Source organism: Ranitomeya variabilis, chromosome 1, assembly GCF_051348905.1.
Source record: "Ranitomeya variabilis isolate aRanVar5 chromosome 1, aRanVar5.hap1, whole genome shotgun sequence".
NCBI lineage: Eukaryota > Metazoa > Chordata > Amphibia > Anura > Dendrobatidae > Ranitomeya > Ranitomeya variabilis.
In genome coordinates, this window is record NC_135232.1 from 706850539 (window position 1) to 706876553 (window position 26015).

The 26015-nt window shown below is 41.0% G+C and overlaps 1 long non-coding RNA gene across 2 annotated transcripts; it reads right to left on the reverse strand.

Moving 5' to 3' along the window:
* LOC143778084 (uncharacterized) lies at positions 1–25532 on the reverse strand. Of its 2 annotated transcripts, none has more exons than XR_013216482.1 (6): positions 25438–25532; positions 5434–5664; positions 5108–5280; positions 3798–3945; positions 1937–2135; positions 1–187 (listed from the first exon to the last, which is right to left on the reverse strand). It is a non-coding gene; the product is annotated as an uncharacterized LOC143778084 (long non-coding RNA). The 2 variants fall into 2 exon arrangements; XR_013216481.1 differs by having other exon boundaries at positions 4–187; positions 1937–2123.
* Between the last annotated feature and the right edge of the window lie 483 nt (positions 25533–26015).

Genomic DNA, 26015 nt, shown 5'->3' on the forward strand with positions numbered 1-26015 from the left:
ATTTCAGACCACAAAGGGTTAATATCACATTCACATCCAAAATAATTTTTTTATTCCTTTACGTTCATACGATAATGAATTCTCCTTCTTTTTTGCTAATAAGCATTTAACTGCATTTTGGTGAGTATTTTTCGAAGAGTTTTTTTTGGGGGGGGAATTTTTCGTTCTTGAGACATCTGTCATTTTCCTATAAATAGATATAAAATTTGACATGTCTCCTAAGAAACCAGAATTGTGCTTATCTATATATATATGTATGACTGCACTTCTCTGTATATCAAAGTCATATTCCACACATTCTCAACACAAGATGTTCCCTGGTGCCAGGCCAGATATATCTGATAATTGTTATCCAATAATTGAATATGAAGTCAACATATAAAGCAGGTGCCATATATTGAATCTAGAATGAAAAAAAAACTATTATTTCAGTAAAGCCCATTATTTAGTTTCTTTTCAGAATTTTTTACTTATTTTCTATTAAAAAAAATAAAAATAAATAAATACATATATATATATATATATATATATATATATATATATATATATATATATATATTTATATATATACTGTGTATATATATATATATATATATATATATATATATATACACATATATACATATATCATATGTATTAGATTAGATTCTAATGGAATACCTGTCAAATATTTAGCAATTTGTTGAACCCCTCTGAAATTGAACAATTTGAGTCAGCCACAAAAAGATCCCATGACTTTGGCTAGACTTACCCATAATACCTTGCAACTATCGCATCACATGGTATATAGCACAGGTAAACAGGATATACCATATAAAAGCAGAGGCAGGGAATGCAGCAGCCATAATGAAAGGACATCACAATTTACAGCTCCACCATGGATATAAGGGGTGAAAACCGTAAAACACTCAAGATACAGAGCGTGTGTGACAGTATAAAAGAAAAGAAGATTTGGTGTAAGAAAACAGAATAGTGTCATACAAATTATTGGAGGCTTTGTAGTACTTTTTATTTGCCCCAAATAGATTAGCTGCAAACAAGTTTTTAAGTAAGGTTCAGAGAATTTGAATTTCAAAATATTTGCTCATTACTACTCTTTATTTTTTTATATTTTTTTTCAGTTTTTCAAAATTTTTATCCTCTAGATATATAATTTAAAAATTGAATTATTTCAAATTTATTTGCTTGGCCAATTTTTCATGATTAGTTATGATTTTACATTCTTTTACATTGATGAAAAAAAAAAAAATCTTCTTTCCCATATCTAAGATGACCTGGTTTTCTTATTCGTAAAAGTCACACCTAACTTGATAGAGGATGGTATGTATAGAAGAAAACTGAATCTATAGAGCAAACGAATTATAACTAAATGACTAGCCAAAGTCTTTTATCAGTCCACAGATGAGTCATTTGCTCCATTGTCGTCTTTACTTTTACAGAAATGATGGTGACAGACAAGGAGGTAAAGATGCCCCTCGGACTACATGAAACTTGAAGGGGATTATAGAAACCATACACCTTTTGTATGTGAACTTTGGTCAGTGGGCAATGATATGTGTCATGTCTGGGAAACATCAAGATTTTCTCCACAATGTTATAAGCTTATCATCTAACTAAAGGCATGCACATGATTGAAATAGTTCCTTGTTTCCAAAGGCAATGTAAATTTTCCTGCGCTCACCCTCTTCAAATAGAAGAAGGGCTTTGAAGCAGAATTATTATCTGGCCACCATTGTCTACTAGAAAAAAATAGTGAGCCCTTCAGTCAATAGATAAATAGTATAGTCACTTGAGATGAGAGATTCAATTTACAATGGATCAAATTTGTTACAAATTTCCAAAACTGTTCACCATAATCTGTGTTTTTTGTTTTCAATTTGCACAATTTTTTATAGGGCCGGGAAGTGGATAAAAAAAATTAAATGATTATACTCACCTGTCCTACGCTGCACCTCACCTGTCCTGAGGCTGGAGCTCCCCACCTGGTTATCTGCAATTCAGATCTGTGCCTCGGTGTTCTCATCTTCTATCTTCCACTTTTCCGAACTGTATTCTGTCTGGGATCTTTTAGCGCTGTGACTTGCGGTGACCACATTGTGAGACCTAGTGAGAGTTGGAAGATCCTGAAGAGGAGACTGAAGATGAGAAGATTGAAGAACCGAAGCAAGTGGTTGACCGAGTCATCAGCTACATCAGCGACTGGTGAGGGGCACTCCACAAGATATACGAGCACATTCAATTTGGACCATATTGAATCTACCAGCCGATTCCAGTGAAAATGCGCTCAACTGGAATGGTAAACCAATAAAGCCCATTTCAATATTTGATATGATCCCACTTTTCTGAGCATCATTGTTTTCTGATTGGAAGGGAGTCCATCCCCGTTCACCACCTTTACATTTTCCAAAAATATAAAAGTCCAAGCAGATAACCCTTTTAATGAGTTTGTCTCGCTAAATGTCTTGAACTTGGTATTCTATCCAGTTATTCCTGATTTATAGGCCACTTAGGAGCCATAAGAGTTCCCGAGGAGGTTCCAAATCACCATTGTTTTGCATATTGCATACTGTGATTATGAACATCTTTTTATGCCTTTTAGGCTCTAATCCTAGAACTACTTGGACAAATATGCTCCCCACTTTTGGGCATGGTTTTACTAGAGCCAACCTTAATGCGAGACTTTGTCTACAATTATATTACCCAGTGTACTCATTACTCAACTTTCTCCTTCTTGTTTTCTTTTCTGTGCTGGTGTATGTTTCTGGCTGTTCTTCTATATTAGAGTTATATTTCTCAGCCAGGAGGCTAAGGATGAACCATGCACTAATGTATACAAGGAATGATGGGAGGTAGGGAAACATAGTGTAGACGTGACGCCTAAAAAGTACGCCCATACCAGGGCTGCATAGGATTATAGACTTGATAAAATGGGCTAAAGTTAAGAATGTTGACAGTGTTCCCATAATTACCAAGGTCCTTGGCTGCCTATTTGAGATTCCCACAGTGTTTGTAGACCCAAGGTCAATATTTTGTGAACCAGCGACCCGCTGCTCATGTAGGTCAGACTACCAGACAAAAGCTCAGTGCAGCAGCTTTAACAGGAATAAATTGCCTGCACCAACATTTTACAGAACAATTTATTCCTAGGGTGGCGCGGTTAACTCAAGCCAGCGGTCAGCAAACTGATGGATCTGTCAGCAATGCAGGACGCCTGTCAGTCAATGCAGGTGCCTGCTGTGTATTGTGGCTTTCCTTGTATTAACACCCCGCCAAGATAATTCTTTTATATGCTTTTTTCTATACCACCAAGAGGGTCTGCCACTGTACTGCTGTTTTTCATCTTGTTAATTGAGTCATTTATTTCATTAAAAGGTGAAATTTTATCAGGCTTCTGTGCGCCAAATGTGAGAAGACACAATTAATGATACATCGCACATTAAACTCTTCCTCTACAGAAAGTACAAAGCCGAGGATGAAAGACAGTGCTACTTGTGAATGCCAGGCAAACCCTATGCCCAATATGATACTCTAGCAGTAAAGGAATTGTGTTCAGTAAGTGCCTGCTTTTTTTGCAAAAAAAGCCACACCTGTTTACTGGTAGTATGCGGTATTGGTATTGGTAGTGCCAGACACAAGCTGGTAATAGGTTACGGCGTAGAAATGATTCTAGATGGCTCAAATTCACTATTTATACAATTTGGTTTGCTTGGATTGCTCCAATCCAGCAAAATTTTAGCTTGGTAGGTGGTTTCAGAGGGTTTGGAGAGGGCTAAATAGCAATAAACTATAATATTCACCACTCATCGGCCTTTGCTATTCCAGATCCAAGGATCAATCCTTTTCGGCATTTTTCTCGTTGCAGTCCTCCATTGCTGATGTTCTTCCTATGCCGTCATGTGGGTCATAACACACATCATTAATATCCATGCCGCATAACCGCATAGGCTTCAATGGAGAGCGGCAGGTCCGAAGGTCAAAAAAAAGAAGAAAGAAGAATCGACAGAAGGAACAGTATGGGGTGCATCGACGAGAGGACAGTATCAGATTTTTTTTCAGCTCCTTGCAAACAAATTCAATTTATTTGTGCCAAATTTATTCAGTACAAAAATAATTTTCTGGCTATAATCAAGAGAATCTGATGAATTCAAAATTTCAGCAGATTGGCTCATATCTAGTTTGGTGCTCGTTATCACTTATTATCTTAGTTTCGGTTGAGTGGAGGGGTCTCTGAGGTTCCTCAGATTTTAACTTGGATCACATGTAAGTGTTTATAGCATTGATTGGGTGGATGAGATGGACGAAGATCACCCGGAGACGTTCACCAGGCATACATTTTTCACATTTAGATTCTTCATGATATTGGATCAGTGTGGTCATTAGTAATGGCTGTCCATTTGCATTTCACATTGCATCAGCTGTTTTCAGTTCAGGGTTTAAGTGTTATTCTCATCTGCTGGTTTCGCCTAGATCCCTCTGTCTCAGTTGCTGACCTCTCACTTTTACCTGATTGACAGTTCAGGCCAGCAGTCCTACCATGCTTCGAGTCGTGCTACACTGAAAATGGATAGAACTGCACATGTGAAGCAGGGGTCTATTGAGAAAACTCTGGCATTTTTTTTATTTTTGAACTGTATCACATAAAGAGGGATTGACATGATGAGAAAAACTTTTTATCTCGTTGTCTATACTGATGACATCACATGGTCAACTCCGCTGATATCACCACATGAACCCTAGATTAATTGGTTTAGGGCGGCATGATCTCAACATTTTTGGGATCCACCAATATAAGCAATGTCATTTTTTTTTTCTTGGATTCGGGGGATGGAGAGTTTCCCTTTTTTTTCTGTGGCTTTTGAGTGACATTGGCTGACATTACTTTTTCACCTTACATGTTCTTGCCCCATTTCATCTTTTGCTTTACCTCTAGGTCTCATGATAGTGCTATATTGTAATATTAAGCTAGGAGGCTCAGGATGAATAGAGCCATTGCTCAATTGTCCATGTCCAGGGTCAATTCCCATGCTTGCCAACTTTCTCTCACTAGGGGAGTTGCATTCTGACCGCCCGTGAAATTTTCACCACTAGCCGTTCACAATTTACATACCAAGCCGCTTTTACGCTTAAATCTTCACCCCACTCAACTTCTCCGGCCCCACCCTCCCGGAACTCTGGGTCAGAAGAACCCTTCTTTCTGGAAGGTTTTGGTAGGAACCAGAAGATTTGCTGACTCTTCCTTAAGACTTTGATGTCCTTTCTCCAGCTGCTTCCCAAACTTTCCTGGAGAGATAGGAGGTATTATTATACTTGTGATTCTTTAGCGGTGGCAAAATAACAACCCCCATCAAGTCCTAATGACTGGAGAACCACTATTTGGAAGCCATTAGTATTCAAGATGGATTATAACTCCAGACATAATTATGTGAAAAATACCTAGAAAGTCAGCAGATAGGATGGGGCCCTGTTTTCATAGATGGTCTTTTGATCTCTTCCTTGGTGTAAGATTACATATTTGAAGGTATTTTCTGCTTTATTTAACTTGTTCACGTCTTGGTTGGGATGTATGCGGCACCTGGACAGGTTGCTTCTTGTCTTCAATGGATAACTGAACAGATCTGGGTGCTCAGGGCGAGGCCTCTCTGCGTCTTGGCCGTGGCATTAGAACTGGCCGCAGATAAGACAATAAACAAATTCTATTCTTTGAATTTTTCATTATTTGCAAGATTTCTAATACAGTCGGTGTATTGTAACATTTATTGTTTGCATCCAGAGGCTGAAGACTCATCTTTCCTCTCTTACTGGAAGTTTTCATGTACATGTTCATGTTCCTGTATGTTACTGGGTGTTTCAATGCATGTTACGCATGTACCTGACTGTTTCTATGTAAAATGTAAGTGTGAAAATACCACATGGGCAGCCGGTTCAGCTTCTCAGGGGCCCAAGGAATAGGGGGCTCTGCTAAGGTCTGATCTATACTCTAATTCTTGCTTATCCTAGTAGCATTGATGTTCACTCTGTAGCTTCTGAAACTAGTCACTGCAATTGTCTCCCTATGTAGATTCTTCTCCTATGAGGTCACAAGTAAGGGGATTCCAGTTTCCTTTAGTCCCCTGACTGTGCTAAGTATATATCCTGCTATGTTTTGTAGCTGGTTGTTTTGCAACTCAATCTTGGGATCCGTAGTATGCTAGGCAGAAACTGTAACAGTGAGCCACAAATTGCATTGTTGTGTATAATTGATTTTTTTCTGCCTAAAGATCTCAATTTTTTTTAAAGACATATTGTACTGGTATATACAGATGCATTTCTACATTCCAGTATATTATAGGTAAAAAATAGGATGAAAAGTCATATTATTTTTCCATAAAGTTATGGTGCAAAAACCCTTGTGTGCACGAAACTATGTAATTGCTGGTATATTTACACTCGGGGCAGACGTATTATTGGTGCAACCTTTGCAATCGCACAGGGGCCCCAGAGGTAAGGGGACCCATTTCCACCTCTCAAACAGGGAGAACTGTGCATTGTGATGAGCTATTGGACTGAAAAGGGCCCATATATTGTTCTTCCACACGGAACCTTTTGTATCTCTGTCCTCCAATGTTTACACTGGCTGAAATTGGGGAATGAAGGCTAATTATCAGCTCATTTAAATGTATTTAGAAAAAAAAACGTGGTCAAGCATATTGAATTTCAAGTTCCCTAATTGGCTATTTTTAAGAGAGTTGCCCTGTCCCCACATTTATCTGGAACTAGTCTACACATTTGTGAACGAATGCACGCTCAGCAAAACTGTTAATGCATGTATTTGGTGAGTGGGTTCCAGGAATAGCTGCAACAACCATTGAAGGTGTGTTTAAGTCCCAATTTAGTCATTTTAACTCTATAGGTTATTGCTGCTCCACCCCACATTAAGTGGTCTAGGCAATATGGCACCTGTAGTATGGAAGGCAGAAACACTAACAGTGAGCCATAGACTGCAATCGTGCTTATTGCCCACTTCTCTTACTAGAATAAACATCAATATTTTTTGGTTGCAAATTATAAAATTATACTCAACTCTCTTTATTGAATATAGTGAGAACAGATGCATGCTTAACCAAACCAAGCATGCATGTGTATTGTGAATTTGGGGGGGGGGGGGGAAGTGGAGAGAGGGGATAACAACACTGCAATAACTATTGGGTATATTTAAGTACCGATTCCAGAATTTTAACACTTGAAGAAGAAATAGTTAATTGCTCCCTTATCCCATATCTTGTGGTCACTATGAGATCTTTAGCATGGAAGACAGAAACCCTAATAGTGAGCCACAGACCACATTGGTGCCTATAACCCTCTTTCTCTCTTATTGGAAAAAGCATCAATCCTGTTATTTACTCAAACTTGCAAACAATAAAATAGCTGTAATTAAAAGTAAAAATAAGCATAAATCAAAACCACTAACAACGTCGCCACCAGCTATTTATAATGCCGTCGAGCAACAAAAAGAGAGAAAAAAACAAATTAAAAAACAAAGAAAAATTTAAACTGTTTCCGAGATTGAAAAAATACAAAAAAATAAAGAACATCAAAAATAGGCAAAAAGTCAGACTTTAATATTCCGTTCTCATTTTCATCAATCACCCAAGCAATACCCCCTAGATCAGCGCATTAACTTGTTTATCTTCGTCAACGACGAAAAACTACATAGCTTCATCATTCATTCCAGAGTGAGGGGGGAAGAACACAAAAGACAGTCACCGAAATTTGCATGGTGCTCAATTATACATTAGTGAACATCACTTGGCAATCTGTTCATATCAATTTAATTGGATTTTAATACTGCTTCTGATCTTGTTTTCTAATTAACAGCAGTGCCTGGCAATAAAGCAGAATCATGCACCCAGTAACACCTTTGATCTCAACCATATGGATTCCTACCGTGTTCTAGAAATTATTTTCCCCTGACTCAACACAGGCCGGAAAAAAAAAATGCAAAAAAAAAAAAAAAAGAGAGCCCCCAAATGGCCTTTTCCCCATCCCAGCAGCGAGCCTATTGATTATTTTTATTACTGATTGGGGCAGATTAAAAATAAATAAAACATGGCCTTGTGTACAAATCGGTGTCACAGGCTATGGGTTATGCTAATAGTGCTACCGGCTTCGGCGTGGCGTATGGTTTACAGTACAAAAAAAGACATGTGACTCAGCGCTTGGAAAATAGCGAAAGTCTCTGGTTACTTACTGAATGGTATTTTCTATTTATGCCTATGAAAAATGTATATTTTATTTCAACCTTTTGTTATCAATAAAGGGATTTTCACTCTAATTGGATATCCAGCAATCAGAGATGATCTATGCGCTAACCTATTAGTAAGTGTTCTATTTCTCTGCAGTGCCTCCACAGGAGAAATGAAGTATTACAATCAATCAAATACATTTTGACTGTGTAATACTGGGCAGGACATGTCTCCTAGACAAATCATTATTCTCTATGATCCATCTGTTAGGTATCTTTTAAGTACCCTTTAACTCTGTGGTCCCAAAGGATGTAATTGCAGTTGATTTACTGTAATATGACGTACTGTAATATTCTGTGTGCGCTCAAGAGCTGAGTCTGAGCCTCTGCAGCAATGGGAGTGATGGAACATGAGTATGTTAAACCTCTGGGCAATAGCATCTAAGTGCTTCGGCAGAGCAAGGCGTTCCCTCTGTCAATTCATCAGCACTTTATTTGCCATGACTGATCCTCACTGCTAGCCTGTTAGATGGTATAGTGGTCCCCATGGCTGATCCTAGCTGTTAACCTTTTAGATGCTGTGGCCAATAGCAACCACAGTCAACTATGTGCTTAGGTAGAGGAAGCTGGCTCCCTCTGTCAATTCTTTGGCACCTTACTGTTAATGACTGGTGAAAATGTTTTGCCATGATAGCTGGACACTTAACAATGGCTCCCATTGCTGATCCTAGCTGTTAACCCTTTAGATTCTTAGGTCAATATCGGCTTCTAAGTGGTTAGGCAGAAGACGGTGGCTCCCTCTGTCAACTCTTCAGCATGTTATTGGACATGATTGCATAGTGCCAATGTTTTGTCATGACAGCTGCTCCTTTATAAATGGTCCCCATGGCTGATCCTAGCTTTTTACCCTTTAGATGCTGTTGTCAATAGCAACCACAGCAACTATGTGGCTAAGTACAGGAAGATGGCTCCCTCTGTCAACTCTTAGGCACCTTACTGTTAATGACTGGATGGTGAAAATGTTTTGTTATGAAAGCTGGGCAGATAACAATGGTCCCCATTGCTGATCCTAGCTGTTAACCCTTTATATTCTATGGTCAATAACAACCACAGCATCTAAGTAGTTAGGCACAGGATGGTGGCTCCCTCTGTCAACTCTTTGGCATGTTATTGGACATGATTGCATGGTGCCAATAATTTGTCATGAGAGCTGGGCACTTAGCAATGGTCCCCATGACTGCCATGTTAGTATTATGAGGCAGGGCTTAGCATGATGTCTGTCTTTTATTATTCATAAAGGGATTTTTCCCTCTAATGGGATCTCCAGCGATCAGCAGTGATCTGTGAGGGTATCTATTAGCATGTTTTTTATAACCCTACAGCACCACTACAGGAGAAATGAAGCATTACACAGCGCTCTGTAATGATAACCCCTATAGTTGCCATCTTACTACACCCAGATGCAAGGCTACTGTACATGCAATACAAAAGTAAAGCCATATATATTTGTGGGCCATCAAATGATAACATAACCAAGTCTCCTTACAGCACTAAAAAGGTAAAAAATGCACAAATAAAACATTTAAAAATATTACAGAAATAAAAGAATGACAATTTTTTTCCTCCATTTAAAGCACTTTTATATGAAAACAAACTGAACTGAAAAAAAAGTAAACGTACTGTATTATGGTGTCCATAATGACCTGAGCTACGTTCATAATCATCGCACTATTTCACCTGAAAAATGAAGCCCCGCTCTGGTATTACATTTTTTTTCATCCCACCTACCAAACAAGTAATAAGTAAAATGTTGTTTGTACTTCAAAATGATGGTAAATAAATCAAAAAAACTCAGATTCCGGAATGGTCTAAGGGTAAATCATGGCAACATAATGCCAATAAAGTCTGCATACATTTCTCTAGGAGAGATATCGAAGGGGCATGTGTTGAAAAGTCAGACGGGAGGTCGAATGCGGTGAATATTTAAAGAAAAATAGATCCAACTTTGTAATGTCTTGCTCCCTGGTGTCGATAGACAAAAATTAATTGGGGTAGCACATATATAGGGATTTACCCCGCTGCGCTATCCAAGGTTAAATACCGCGTATCCATATCTGTGTATTTGCCTTATATCTCGACTCTCAACGAGCTCTCCTGAAAATGAAGATTTATGGCGACATTTCATCATCTCGGACTCGAAATTAAAGGAACTTTCTAAGTGCATGTGCATTAGTTTAGCTTTCAGTATCGCAAACCTTTAATTTATACCAAAGGCTTAATGTGCCGAATCTATTAGATGGATTTGGAGTACGGCTCGGATCCTTTTCAAGTTCTGAGACGACAACACTGCATCTATTTACCCTCTTTATTTAGTGGATCAAACCTAAAACAATGGCCTCGATGAAGCCAAATGCAAAAAAATCGGACTCTTTGGTCTTCGAAGGTAAAAAGGGACATTTTTTGTATTTTTTTTTAAATTGAATCTTATATTTCTAAGCTGTACTTTTTTTTCCGCTACATGTAAAACATGGAGACACCGCATCTTCGCAATCTGTTTTGTTCCACAAGTGATTTTTGCCATTTGCAGCTGGTTTTCACTCAAGTGAAAAAACTGTGAATTCAGCTAAGGAAAAGAGCAAAAAAAAAAGAAGGAATGTGTTCAGCAATCAGACGTTATGCCTGGAACACCAACTTTCGCCACTTGTATCCAGAGAGGTGGAATGTTATGTATCCCCCAAGCTAAAACGTTATGGCCACTGATCCTACCTCCTACGATAATTGTACTAAATGGTGGTACTTTGCAGAGATGGCACCCGATGGCACTTTGTTGGCATTATATGGCCACTTGCTGTTGTTTCTGTTCGCTTTGAAGTAGAAACACCGATCCCTTTCATGCCCCATGGACCACACTGACTTTTAATGGGGTCTGTCTGGGTTATTTAGAGATTTCCATAGTTTTGACAGCAAGAATAGCAATGTACTTAGCAAAATTCTTGCCATGAAGTCTGACAAAATTGCCAATAGATGATTTGAATGCATAACTGAGCAGAGCCTTAAAGGGGTTGTCCTAAGATTGCAAGGGGACCCAACCACTGTGTGGAGAAACGGGGTCAGTGGGTGCTCTCGTCCGCTGGCCCGGCTGTCTTTAGCAAGACTGCATGGACCATGGCTTATACCACTGAACACCCGCTCTATCTCCCCATGGGCAATACACTACACAGACAACACAGGGTTAAGGTAAAACAGTGTGGCAATACTTTATTGAACCACAACACACAATAGCAAACACAACAATCCCACCATGACTGGAATTGTTTGGTTACATGGGCGCATATAAAAGATCACTGCATCTCCATGTATTTCCAGTATGACATGATGTCAGAGTTCCCAGGGTCGCTACTCCATCTGTGGTTGAGCGCACAGAGAAGGGGTAACGACAAGCATAGGGAGATGACATGATGTCAGAGTTCCCAGGGTCGCTACTCCATCTGTGGTTGAGCGCACAGAGAAGGGGTAACGACAAGCATAGGGAGATGACATGATGTCAGAGTTCCCAGGGTCGCTACTCCATCTGTGGTTGAGCGCACAGAGAAGGGGTAACGACAAGCATAGGGAGATGACATGATGTCAGAGTTCCCAGGGTCGCTACTCCATCTGTGGTTGAGCGCACAGAGAAGGGGTAACGACAAGCATAGGGAGATGACCATGGTCATCTCCCTATGCTTGTCGTTACCCCTTCTCTGTGCGCTCAACCACAGATGGAGTAGCGACCCTGGGAACTCTGACATCATGTCATCTCCCTATGCTTGTCGTTACCCCTTCTCTGTGCGCTCAACCACAGATGGAGTAGCGACCCTGGGAACTCTGACATCATGTCATACTGGAAATACATGGTCCATAGAGTCCATACAAGGTCCAAAGCCAGTTGACAAGATGTCAGAGCTCCCAGGATCGCTACTCCATCTGTGGATGAACGCATAGAGAAGGGGTAACGACAAGCATAGGGAGATGACCAAGAACTGTCCATAGAGTCCATACAAGGTCCAAAGCCAGTTGACACGAGAGTCACCACCTGGCTTATCTGACCATCTCCATGGAACCAGGTGACCAGCAGGTCCCAACCCTGGCTTTCTCCAAACATATCCATGGTGCAGAGATGGTCACTGGATCAGATCTGTGTCCTTCCAACCGGAGCCGAAAACCCCTAGGTTGTATCCTATAGAATCATAGATCAGTATCCCTTGTGATGGTGCCATGATGAATTGGCTGCAGTCCTTTCTCTTGTCTGTTGGGCGGTTTGCAGAATGTCTGGCTGGTAGCTCTGTATAACTTCAGACTCCCAGCATGTGATCTCAGAGTCTTTTTTATACCCAAGGCATGTAAGCTATTTTTAGAATTACCCAGGGTCTTTCAGTCCAACATCAAGATAAGGTAAGCAATGGTGATGGGATTAAGTAGCACTATTAGCATATAAGCACACATCAATAAACAAAGCTTCACACACTCAATGTACAGTCACTATTACAGACTTACACAGTATGTTAGATAGTATATCAGTGGGCAAGTCTGTCCTCTTGACCCACCAGACACAAACACCTAAATTCACAAGCCAATATACAGACAAAAAGCCAGTTCTTTTGGCTTTGCAAAAACATGGCTGTCTGGGAAATTAAGATACAATCTGGTTTCTTCACATTCCTCCCCCATCTTAATTAACCAGACATGATAGGCTTCCGATCATCCAGTTTCCTTAGAGCATATTCCACATGCTCCCCACTAAAACAAACTCCATATGTAATTGAAGAGCAACCACTGGTATCCACTGGGTCCGCGCATGGCTTCCTCCACATTTCGTAGCTCCTGCATTAAATTCTATTCAATCTGTTGAAGCTGGAACATCTCCTGTAGTTTCCAATTCTTGTTGAGATCATATAGCCACTCTGGTCCTCTTCCCAAGGCTGATTTGGTGGGGTTGGATATAGTGGCATCCAAAACCTGCTGTGCATGCCTCATCAATGGTCTGCTGGGTCTGTCTGTATACCTCCCTTGTTGTGGAGCCCTGGATGGTGTGTGAGAACACCAGTCCCCTGCAGCTCCCCCGGTTCCGCCGGGCTGAGTAGTGTCCCACTGCTGCCACCAATTGTTACGGAGAAGCGGGGTCAGTGGGTGCTCTCGTCCGCTGGCCCGGCTGTCTTTGGCAAGACTGCATGGACCATGGCTCATACCACTGAACGCCCGCTCTATCTCCCAGTGGGCAATACACTACACAGACAACACAGGGTTAAGGTAAAACAGGGTGGCAATACTTTATTGAACCACAGCACACAATAGCAAACAGAACATTCCCAACATGCCTGGAATTGTATGGGTACATGGGCGCATAGAAAATATCACTGCGTCTCCACGTATTTCCAGTATGACACGATGTCAGAGCTTCCAGGGTCGCTACTCCATCTGTGGATGAACGCACAGAGAAGGGGTAACGACAAGCATAGGGAGATGACCAAGAGCTGTCCATAGAGTCCATACAAGGTCCAAAGCCAGTTGACACGATGTCAGAGCTCCCAGGGTCGCTACTCCATCTGTGGATGAACGCACAGAGAAGGGGTAACGACAAGCATAGGGAGATGACCAAGAACTGTCCATAGAGTCCATACAAGGTCCAAAGCCAGTTGACACGATGTCAGAGCTCCCAGGGTCGCTACTCCATCTGTGGATGAACGCACAGAGAAGGGGTAACGACAAGCATAGGGAGATGACCAAGAACTGTCCATAGAGTCCATACAAGGTCCAAAGCCAGTTGACACGAGAGTCACCACCTGGCTTATCTGACCATCTCCATGGAACCAGGCGACCAGCGGGTCCCAACCCTGGCTTTCTCCAAACATATCCATGGTGCAGAGATGGTCACTGGATCAGATCTGTGTCCTTCCAACCGGAGCCGAAAACCCCTTGGTTGTATCCCATAGAATCATAGATCAGTGTCCCTCGTGATGGTGCCATGAGGAATTGGCTGCAGTCCTTTCTCTTGTCTGTTGGGCGGCTTGCAGAATGTCTGGCTGGTAGCTCTGTAATATTTCAGACTCCCAGGATGTGATCTCAGAGTCTTTTTTATACCCAAGGCATGTAAGCTATTTTTAGAATTACCCAGGGTCTTTCAGTCCAACATCAAGATAAGGTAAACAATGGTGATGGGATTAAGTAGCACTATTAGCATATAAGCACACATCAATAAACAAAGCTTCACACACTCAATGTACAGTCACTATTACAGACTTACACAGTATGTTAGATAGTATATCAGTGGGCAAGTCTGTCCTCTTGACCCACCAGACACAAACACCTAAATTCACAAGCCAATATACAGACAAAAAGCCAGTTCTTTTGGCTTTGCAAAAAGATGGCTGTCTGGGAAATTAAGATACAATCTGGTTTCTTCACACACTATCCTAAGGGTATGTGCACACGTCAGGATTTCTTGCAGAAATCTCCTGAAGAAAACCGGAAATTTTCTGCAAGAAATCCGCATTTTTTTTTTGCGTTTTTTTCCCCTTTTTTTCGTGTTTTTAGCATTTTGCAAGCGTAATTAGCTTGCAGAATGCTAAAGTTTTCCAAGCGATCTGTAGCATCGCTTGGAAAACTGACTGACAGGTTGGTCACACTTGTCAAACATACTGTTTGACAAGTGTGACCAACTATTTACTATAGATGCTGCTTATGCAGCATCAATAGTAAAAAGATATCATGTTAAAAATAATTAAAAAATGGTTATACTCACCCTCTGCAGACAGCCGACCTTCTCAGCGGCGTCCGTTCCTATAGATGGTGTGGTTCAGGACCTTCGATGATGTCACGGTCACGTGAGCGGTCACATGAGCGGTCACGCGACCAATCACAAGACAGTGACGTCATCGCAGGTCCTGAACCACACCATCTATAGGAACGGAAGAGAGAGCATGCACCGCTGAGAGGCGGGAACACTCCGGGCCATCATAGGGTGAGTATATGACTATTTTTTATTTTAATTCTTTTTTTTGACCAATTATATGGTGCCCAGTCCGTGGAGGAGAGTCTCCTCTCCTCCACCCTGGGTACCAACCGCACATGATCTGCTTACTTCCCGCATGGTGTGCACAGCCACATGCGGAAAGTAAGCAGATCAATGCATTCCTAGGTGTGCGGAACCCCCGCAATTCCGCAAATTTAATGAACATGTTGCTTTTTTTTCCGCAATGCGATTTTTTCGCGGAAAAAAAATGCAGCATGTGCACAAAAAATGTGGAATACACTGAAAATAATGGGAGGCATATGTAAGCGTTTTTTTCGCGTTTTTATCACGTTTTTATAGCGAAAAAACGCAAAAAAACCGTGAAAAATACTGAACGTATGCACATGGCCTAAGTCTTATAAGACTTTGGAGATAACCCCATAAACAATGAACAGAGCAGAGCTCCATACGCTCAATCTACGCTGCAATGCAGAACTCAGGATTAATGGAGCACCCAGTAGTCGGACCCCAGTTATCTTGAGATAACTCCTCTAAATGAGAAGTTATCAATATTAAAGGTTAACCACATTGGACAATCCCCTTTTGTTAGAAGGTTCCTAGATGATAAAATTATGACAAGGTTTTTTACTTCTTCTATCCCCAGTTCTCATCATTAATCTGCCAAGAATTTGACAGAAAGTGTTCAATATTCCTGCAGCGTCTCCACAGGGAAAATAATGTATTACATTATATAATCAAATTTAATGGGCTGTCTGCATAAGGCATAAATGTGTTGAGCCCTCTTGAAAGGCAGGCATTAATAATCTCTTGGCTAGTTTCTTTATTTGTATGTATATCCCTATTTTTACAAATCTCCCACCTTACGATGGTGCTTCCTCCTATTCCATTTGGTGGTTTATCATATGCCACACAAATAACCATAGCAAAGCACCATAAATTGAAAAAATGAAATGCTCCATGATGCCTCAACATTGCCTTAGATAGATGTTGTCACAGGGCCGGACTGGCCATCGGGCAGTTCTGGCAAATGCCAGAAGGGCCGGTGGCAGTAGTGGGCCGCTCGAGTGTGCCGCTGTCGGCACACTCTCCCCGCTGTCGGCACACTCTCCCCGCTGTCGGCGCACTCCCGGCCCCGCATTCAACTATACCGGCGTCATAGACGCCGGTACAGTTGAATGCAATGATGGAAGAGAGAGCGTCTGCTGACGCTTCCTCTCCCATCATTCCCCGCTCTGCCTGCCGCTGACACTGCGGGTGCGCGATGACGTCATATCATCACGCACCTGCTCTGTGACCGGGCTGGCAGACTGCGACTGCTGAGACCAGAGCCAGAGCAGCGCGGGGCAGGAGGAAAGGTGAGTAGAGTGTTTTTTGTTTTTTTATCAATGAGTGATGACTGGATTGTGGAGCTATTGGGGGGGGGGGGCTGTGCTGCATTCCATTCTATGGGGCTGGCTGCATTCCATTCTATGGGCCTCTGCTGCATTATATTCTATGGGGCTGGCTGCATTCCATTCTATGGGGCTGTGCTGCATTCCATTCTATGGGGCTGTGCTGCATTATATTCTATGGGGCTGTGCTGCATTCCATTCTATGGGCCTGTGCTGCATTATATTCTATGGGCCTGTGCTGCATTATATTCTATGGGCCTGTGCTGCATTATATTCTGTGGGGCTGTGCTGCATTACATTCTATGGGGGCTGGCTGTATTACATTCTATGGGGGCTGGCTGTATTACATTCTATGGGGCTGTGCTGCATTCCATTCTATGGGCCTGTGCTGCATTATATTCTATGGGCCTGTGCTGCATTATATTCTATGGGCCTGTGCTGCATTATATTCTATGGGCCTGTGCTGCATTATATTCTATGGGGCTGTGCTGCATTATATTCTATGGGGCTGTGCTGCATTATATTCTATGGGGCTGTGCTGCATTCAATTCTATGGGCCTCTGCTGCATTATATTCTATGGGCCTGTGCTGCATTATATTCTATGGGCCTGTGCTGCATTATATTCTATGGGCCTGTGCTGCATAATATTCTATGGGCCTCTGCTGCATTACATTCTATGGGGGCTGTGCTGCATTACATTCTATGGGGGCTGGCTGTATTACATTCTATGGGGGCTGGCTGTATTACATTCTATGGAGCTGTGCTGCATTACATTCTATGGGGGCTGTGCTGCATTACATTCTATGGGGGCTGTGCAGCATTACATTCTATGGGGCTGTGCTGTATTATAGTCTATGGGGGCTGGCTGTATTACATTATATGGGGGCTGTGCTGTATTACATTCTATGGGGGCTGTGCAGCATTACATTCTATGGGGCTGTACTGTATTATAGTCTATGGGGGCTGGCTGTATTACATTCTATGGGGGCTGGCTGCATTACATTCTATGGGGGCTGTGCTGCATTACATTCTATGGGGGCTGTGCTGCATTACATTCTATGGGGGCTGGCTGTATTACATTCTATGGGGGCTGGCTGCATTACATTCTATGGGGCTGTGCTGCATTACATTCTATGGGGGCTGTGCTGCATTACATTCTATGGGGGCTGTGCTGCATTACATTCTATGGGGGCTGTGCTGCATTACATTCTATGGGGGCTGTGCAGCATTACATTCTATGGGGCTGTGCTGTATTATAGTCTATGGGGGCTGGCTGTATTACATTCTATGGGGGCTGTGCTGTATTACATTCTATGGGGGCTGAGCTGTAATGCTGGATACAGCTGTAATTATATGTTATATAGTCGTGTTACACTCCCCTCACTTCTTGTAGCCTACAAGTGTACAAAGATATTATACAGTCACCATGTGACAAGTGGGCCTGTGTGAGTTCAAATGCCAGGGCTGAATTTTAGTCCCAGTCCGGCCCTGGATGTTGAACACTTGTTAAGTTGACAATTATTATCAAATCCTTTCTCCTGTAAGAACAAGTAGTCATACAAGTTGTAATCCAATATGCTCAACTTTTAATTCCCCACACATCTATCATTGGGGAGAAATTGGTAAGACCTATCCACATTACATAGTTGGACAACCCAATCCTGCAAATTTAGCCCCAAATTCATCTAATCTATATGTTCACCTAAAAAAAACACCACCAAATGGTGCTCAAACACTAATGCCAAACAGCGACCAATTACCTTCTTCAAGAGTAATTTAATAATAGTAAGATGCAATAAATATTAAGTGATAGTAATAAACACCCCTGAGGTACCCCAGCAAAAAATAAAGCATAAGCCCCCCATATGTATTAGCTGTCAGCCAAAAGATCATTCTGCTGATAGTGAACTCTCACAACTCGGTAATGGTAAGCTCAGTCGAGCACTCTGGTGTTCTCTATGAGGAGAACTCTTCTGGCAGCAGCTTATCTGCTGCAAAATGAAAGAAGGTTGGTTATTGGAAATCCACAGGTTGGATCCGTCTCCCCAAATTATCTGTCAAATGAGAGTTGGGAGGTCTCCAAACACATTGGCCAAAAATGGCAGGGTGGGCTGACTTTAGTCTAAATTTTATGTGGACCTTCGTGCACTTTCCTAAGGCTGGGTATGGGTTCTGGTGACCCATTATGTTGTTGTAAATGACAGTTTTGACCTGTTAAAAAGTCTCCTTCTAGTCTTGGCCACAAGGCTCTTGATTGACCTTCGTACCTTCCAGATGTTGATTCTCTGTTGGGGTGAGGGAAATGTATGAGGAAACAGTATGGAGGGAATGTGGGAGGAGACAGTATGGGGAGGAGAAATGTGTGAAGTGTAAGTAGTGGGGAGTGTAAAGAGACAGTATGAAGGGAGAAAAGTGTGATGGGAACTGTATAGTGACTGGGTAGTGTAGGTGGCAGTATACAGAGGAGGCAGCACGAGTGGACAGTGTGGAGAAATGTGTGAAGGGACAGTATGAGGGTAAAAGATTGTGAAGGAACAGAAAGGGGAAAGAAAAGTGTGAAGGGACAGTACTAAGAAGAATAGTGTGAAGATACAGTATGACGGGAGAAAGGTGTGTAATCAAAATGTCCAGTTGATACTGATATTATTTAATTTACAAGGATCGAGAATATAATAGAAATCATGATCATAGTTGATCATAGGTGGGCTTTGCATTGTCCAAATATTTAGTTCACTGGCCAAGCCCCCAAGACAAATTGATTTGCTCCCCCCTCCTCATGAATTTGTCAAGTTGTCAGCCCTCAACTGAGCTCCAAGTCATTGAAGTTCCAAAAAGACACCAGGACATTCTGGAGTCTCTAAGAGTCCAAATAGCTTCAAAATGACACATAATGAGACAGATATTATAAAAATGAATGTCCCCAATGACAAAAAGTTTATAGAGTCATTAAGGACAACTTTAGTTCTAATGTTATGTGAAAACAAAGAGCACATGTGGGAAATTCCCATCAGATAGACGACTGTTAGTAGTGGTTTCTTGTCTGTACATAGCTCACTGCTCTATATGCAGGACCCCTCCCTGTAACGCACTCCAAAGAACAGCAGCATATAAATATCCCTCTCTGGGTCATGTAAGTGTATGTAGCACCTCTGGCTTTTATGTTGCACTGCCTTTGAATTTTTTTCCCCATTCGTCTCTGATAAACATCATCCTTACTATTTAGTACCCTAAGGGTTAATTGAGCGAAAGAAAAAAAAAAGAAAATTAAACAAAAATTAAAAAGTTTTTCAATGACTTATCGTTCCCTCAGTTTGACCCTCTTCTCCCACCCAAGGCAAAAAAAGGAGACCGATAGGCAAATGTATAAATTATTTCAAGTGAAGCTGAAAGCTTTAAAAGAGAATGTGAAAATCTGCTGTGTGTCAGGCAATCCGCGGAGACTTTTAGCAAGCGTGGCTGATTCCTACTCCCCTGAAAGCCGTAGTGTTAATTTGTAAACCTAGGAAGTATACATAGAGAATGCTAATTTGTCATTAGTAAGATTAACACAATCAAGGGAATAGAATAGATTATTGATATATAAAATACTGGAGATCTTTCATGCATTACGTGTGAAAAGCGCAAATCCGGTCTTATTGGAGTCAAGACATTTATGGCTTAAGAAAGGACTAAGACGCTCTCTGTGAGTCATAGTGCAGAACTCTTGTTCCCATCCGGCTTTGCGACTTGATACTCTTTTCTGAACATTATAGATTTATGTATTTAAAGGGAAAATCCAATCAAATAACACAGCCCAAAAAATTATATCCAAACCTCCAAACTCAGTCTTCTCCAACCTGTAGAGAACCTAAACCTCAAAAAAAACACTATTAATCTGTAGGATCTTTAGTTAAAAATGAAGATCTTTAAGGTATGGATGATCTATAGTAGTGGTCTCCAACCATCTTTCTTCTACTGAAAGCAAAAAGGAACTTTTGTTGGAGGACATATCACCAATTATTTCTGAAAGGGGAACTATTGACCCCAATGACCAAGGCTTTTAAAAATGCATCCTTGATCCCACCCAAACCTATAGAAAGGCAGCCGCACTGAATAAAGTAACATTTACTGGTGTGATTGGGTTGTGTCATAAAGACAACTGTCTGATAGGGTTATTTGGAGATCTTTACGCAAAGATTTGTATATTTGGTGCTATGATGACATTATTTTTTGACCACATGGAGCAGCATAAGGGAATGATCAATAAATGGGACATTGCACAGAACACAATCTGACCTAAAGACTCATGACTCCCTACAGGTCTTGTCAGGTTGTGGCTGAATCATTCAGTTGGGTGGTTCAATGTAATGAATTCCTTCCCAACATAGTACTCTCAGCCTGTCCACAATGATGGAGGACAATCGGTTAGTGTAAGCCAAGAGCATGAATTTAAGCTGGCCAGATGTTTTAGAAAAAATATCGGCCATCCACCCACTTCCACCCAACAACATCTAGGAGGGAAATCGGGCAGTTAAATTTCAATGTCCAGTCCTTTTATTCTTACAAGAGACAAATTGGCGCTAGAGGTGTTTGGAGAAAACAGAAGTGTCTAAAGGAAACAAAAGTATCTAGAAGAAACAGGAGTGTTTAGAGGAAATAGAAATGTTTGGAGAAGATGTTTTGCATTGCCTCACTTCCCTCTCCCCATTTACAGCACACTCACATTCTAGAGGGTCCAATGAGATAGCTGTGGGCTATTCGGTATATATATATATATATATATATATATATATATATATATATTTACAGTACAGACCAAAAGTTTGGACACACCTCATTTAAGGATTTTTCTGTATTTTCATGACTATGAAAATATTGTACATTCACACTGAAGGCATCAAAACTATGAATTCACACATGTGGAATTATATACTTAACAAAAAAGTGTGAAACAACTGAAAATATGTCTTATATTCTAGGTTCTTCAAAGTAGCCACCTTTTACTTTGATGACTGCTTTGCACACTCTTGGCATTCTCTAGATGAGCTTCAAGAGGTAGTCACCGGGAATGGTCTTCCAACAATCTTGAAGGAGTTCCCAGAGATGCTTAGCACTTGTTGGCCCTTTTGCCTTCACTCTGCGGTCCAGCTCACCCCAAACCATCTCTATTGGGTTCAGGTCTGGTGACTGCGGAGGAACTCAGGGCCAACCACACCAGCATATGGTCTTACAAGGGGTTCTGAGGATCTCATCTCTGTACCTAATGGCAGTCAGGCTACCTCTGGTGAGCACATGGAGGGCTGTGTGGTCCCCCAAAGAAATGCCTCCTCACACCATTACTGACCCACTGCCAAACCAGTCATCCTGAAGGATGTTGCAGGCAGCATATTGCTCTCCACGGCGTCTCCAGACTGCCACATCTGTCACATGTGATCAGTGTGATTCTGCTTTCATCTGTGAAGAGCACAGGGCACCAGTGGCGAATTTGCCAATCCTGGTGCTCTGTGGCAAATGCTAAGCATCCTGCACGGTGTTGGGCTGTGAGCACAACCCCCATCTGTGGACGTCGGGCACTCAGACCATCCTCATGGAGTCAGTATCTAACCGTTTGTGCAGACACATGCACATTTGTGGCCTGCTGTAGGTCATTTTGTATGGCTCTGGCAGTGCTCCTCCTGTTCCTCCTTGCACAAAGGCTGGGGTAGCGGTCCTGCTGCTGGGTTGTTGCCCTCCTATGGCTCCTGGTGTACTGGCCTGTCTCCTGGTAGCGCCTCCAGCCTCTGTACACTACGCTGACAGACACAGCAACCTTCTTGCCACAGCTCGCATTGATGTGCCATCCTGGATGAGCTGCACTACCTGAGCCACTTGTGTGGGTTGTAGAGTCCGTCTCATGCTACCACGAGTGTGAAAGCACAACCAACATTCAAAAGTTACCAAAGGGTCATTCCATGTCAAGTGATCCAAATATGAATATTTTTTTTACCTGACGTCTTTAGATTTTTTTTATTTTTTGGTCTTATGAAGTACAACTTTAGTTAATTACAAATTAAAAGTTTAGAATTTTTTTCTTCATCAGTTAATTTTTTACAGATTTTTAAAGTTTTAAAAAAGCGCAGATTTTGGCCTGGTATGGCATTACATTTTTTATCATATCTCGGGCTAGAATTAAGATATAGAGGTGGGAGAGGCATCATTTTTCTCAGAACGGTACCGGCTTTCATTTGATATGTCACAAGACTATGTTTCTTTATATTTTGTTTTGGTGAAATCAAATTAAACATTTTGATGCGCAATTCTGAAAAAAACGTATGTTTTAAAATTGTGAAAACATGCATGTGGGTTACTTGTGTCCTTGTTTATATTTGTACAGGGATTCAACTTGGGACCTATCAAATTTGTATTTTTTTTTAAGCCTTGAATCATCTGATTTTATGTTTGTGTTAGTTTCTTCCCTTTTTCTTTTCAAATTACAACTTATTGCATTCAACATTTATATGTAACAATAAAGAAATACAAAAAACAAATACCGAAGTGCCAGAATAAATACATCTTAATCATCATAACAACTTGCTCAGCATTTTCAACCTGAATTCATTGAACAAACCAAAAGATAAAAGGTGATCACATCCTCAAGTGTGGTTTTCTAAATACAGTCTCGTCCTAATTATGTTAAAAACAAGATTAAAAGAACCAATATTTCTACCACCTATTTATACATGGAACAATTTTTTTTCTACTATATCACTAAACATGTCATTTATGAAGTGTTTAAGAAGAATAGTCCAGTAGTTAAATCCTCGTTCTATATGAACTAATCCAACAATTAATAGTAGGTTTTTACACTGGCCTGTTATCATCAATGTGTCCCTTCTAGTGGGTGAAATGTCATCTTGCCCATAGGCGCTCACTAGCAATGGCCGTTTCCTTCTGTGTCAGAGTATGTGCGGCTGTCATGGTGTTCGGCTCCACCTGAGTTACTATCTGATTTTTGTTCACTTTTACAATGTCTGATTTTCTTGGATACACAAAGGACGGCGCTGGACCAGAAGGTGCAGAAAAGTCACTTCTTCATTTTCACAATCTTTGGAGAGTCCAGTAGCCGTCAGCGCCAATCATATTCACAGGTCACATAGCCAGTTGTGTCATCCATTGCCGATCTTGTGCCGCCTTCTACCACGTCATGGACGTCACTGTCTTTATTTCCACTACATGGGATGACAGTCCGGTATTGCTGAGTCCCTGTGATGGGTTCTGCTTCCTGTAACCAATATAACAAACTCTCCTCCTCCTCCCCGTAGTCCTGGTTTGTACAATACATGAACTGGATGTTAAGAATATTTTTCTCCCTCCATTTGAGGAGTTGCCTGGGTGATAAGATTTGGTGTGAATATGGCCTCTGGAGGCTGGAGCTGCCGGCCTGTCATCTGCTCTGCAGTCACCGTCTACCCCTGGTCATCCTCAGCCCTAACAAAGCTTCTCCTCTGTCCTCTCCTGCTTCTAAGCTCTAACATAATAAAATAATACAGGAATATCTAACAATCATGGATTATTTGGTAAATATGGACCCCACACTTCTACACCACAGGCTGAACAGACCTGAAATCAAGATTTTTGAACTGACACTGTAATAGTTTTATTTTTAAAAATATGATCCCATCACGATCCCAGCTTGTGTTTTGGTGCAGAAGTGGCTAGGAGCATAGCAGGCACATGTGCAGTTTTTGAAATTTTTAAAGTTTTGCGCTTGCGTTCACATAGGTAAAATATTATTAAATATACTCTTGTGACATATCTGGTGAAAGCCTGTACAGTTCTGAGTAGTATGGTGTTTATTTTGTTTCTCTATCTCTTTTCTAGCCTGAGTTATGGGGAGAAATGTAAAGGCAGGCAACACCGAAATTCGCACTTTTTCCGAACTTTGAAAATCAATAAAAAAATTTTAAAAAAATCTAGAATTTTTTTTTTCTTCACATTTTGCATTCTCTGATACACTATTACCAAATAACAAAATCTCAAAAGAATTAAAAATATAGTGGTAAAAATCATTGGTTCACTTGACATGGAATGACCCCAAAACATCAGCCAGAAAGCATTGGTACTGAGATGTGGTCACCTGCAGAACCAATCCTTTATTGAGTGTGTCTTGATAATTGCCAATAGTTTCTAACTGTTGTCTATTCCATTTCCACAATAGCATGTGAAATTGATTGTCAAACAGTGTTACATCCTAAGTGGCAGTTTGATTTCACAGAAGTTTGATTTACTTGGAGTCATATTCTGTTGTTTAAGTGTTCCCTTTATTTTTTTGCACAGTATAAATATATATATATATATATATATATATATATATATATATATATATAGTGAAAAAATTGGAACAGCATCAAATTTACTACCTTACAAGGCATGCAGAGCACTTCCGACCAGCAATCCAATGGTCAAAAAGTAATAAACTCAAAAAAAGGAAAAGCAGCACAAAATAATTGAAAAAAAGTGGACTTTAATGCCTGAACGGCGTGGCAACGTTTCGGATGTGTTATCCTTTGTCAAGCAATGAATACAAGGGTGAGACCACATTTTATATCCAACACATTCATATCTCATTAGAAAATCATTAAATATAATAAAATCAATAGTATTAAACAGTGTTATTGTGCATCATCAGTGTAACAGTGCAATTGTGCAAGTTACTCAGCCCATCAAACCACAGCTATTGACGGGTATTATAAATACCATACTGCGTGAAAGTGATTAAAAATAGCTTAATAGCCAATTGTTATTAAAAACAAATCAGGTGTCCTTACTAACGATATTATAATCCGAGTACACTTACATACACAGCTCAGTAATGGCAGCCATGATCACGGCGTTCCCACGTGCTTACTGCACATGTCCGTGACATCACAGTCAGGGACCCACAATGCTCTGCCCTGCAGCTGCTCAGAGCCTTCCGAGGACCATGGCGCCATGTTAGCTAGGGGCGGCTTTGCCCACACGGAGGATAGGACCACATAACTATTGCCATAGCAATATAAAAAATACAATAGCGATCCTAGTAACCCCGAACTCTGCATTACTCAGGAATTATTGTACAGAATATGAAAAACATAAAAAATATATATATATATATATAAAAAAAAAAAAATTATGTACAAAATTAAACTACTCCATACACGGTCATATATATAAGAATAGTCTTCTCTACTCGGGAACATACTCGATGTGCCGCCGTATTTAAAGGGACCCAGACATAAGTCTGTAATACGTCACCAAGGTCCAGGAAGCCCCCCTTATTAAAGTGGGGCATCCTGACCCTGAGTAGGGAAACGGAGACCTTTGGGGGTGGGTACCCCCCGTGTTTCTCCAAACCCCCACAATATGATGCACATGACCCAATCTTTGGCTACATTT